Source organism: Pteropus alecto, unplaced genomic scaffold (genome assembly GCF_000325575.1).
Source record: "Pteropus alecto unplaced genomic scaffold, ASM32557v1 scaffold42, whole genome shotgun sequence".
Lineage (NCBI taxonomy): Eukaryota > Metazoa > Chordata > Mammalia > Chiroptera > Pteropodidae > Pteropus > Pteropus alecto.
This window is the reverse complement of record NW_006434825.1, coordinates 11866727-11867084: the sequence shown is the minus strand read 5'-3', so window position 1 is coordinate 11867084 and position 358 is coordinate 11866727. Positions and strand designations below refer to the sequence as shown.

The 358-nt window shown below is 54.2% G+C and overlaps 1 protein-coding gene across 1 annotated transcript in view; it reads left to right on the top strand.

The window, feature by feature from the left end:
• The window catches only part of LCAT (lecithin-cholesterol acyltransferase), a 3385-nt gene that overhangs the window by 1924 nt on the left and 1103 nt on the right, over positions 1-358 (top strand). The window lies entirely within an intron of this gene.

Below are 358 nucleotides of genomic sequence, written 5' to 3'. Positions count from 1 at the left end.
CCTGCTTCTGTTCACAATGACAGGCTGGGGGTGTTGTCTACCACTCCTGAGCATGGCCCTTGTCATTGGCCCCCCCACAGTAATGAGCCTGGCCTGGATCATTAGACAGCTTGTCTTAATGATGACAAAGAGGAAGTTTAACAGAGAGGAAGTGAAGCCCAGCAATCTGACTCACTGTCTTATGGTTGTTCCTGTGGCCTCAGGTCCTACCCACCCAGCTTTCAGCTGCCTTTTGTTCCCAAGAGCCCCTTTGCCCAGGGATCTCCCCTACTGAGGACAGATCTGCCAAAGCCAGGGCCAGAACCTGGGAGCCCCTCCTGCCCTTCCCTAAGGAGTGCTACAGCTACTACCTGCTGAA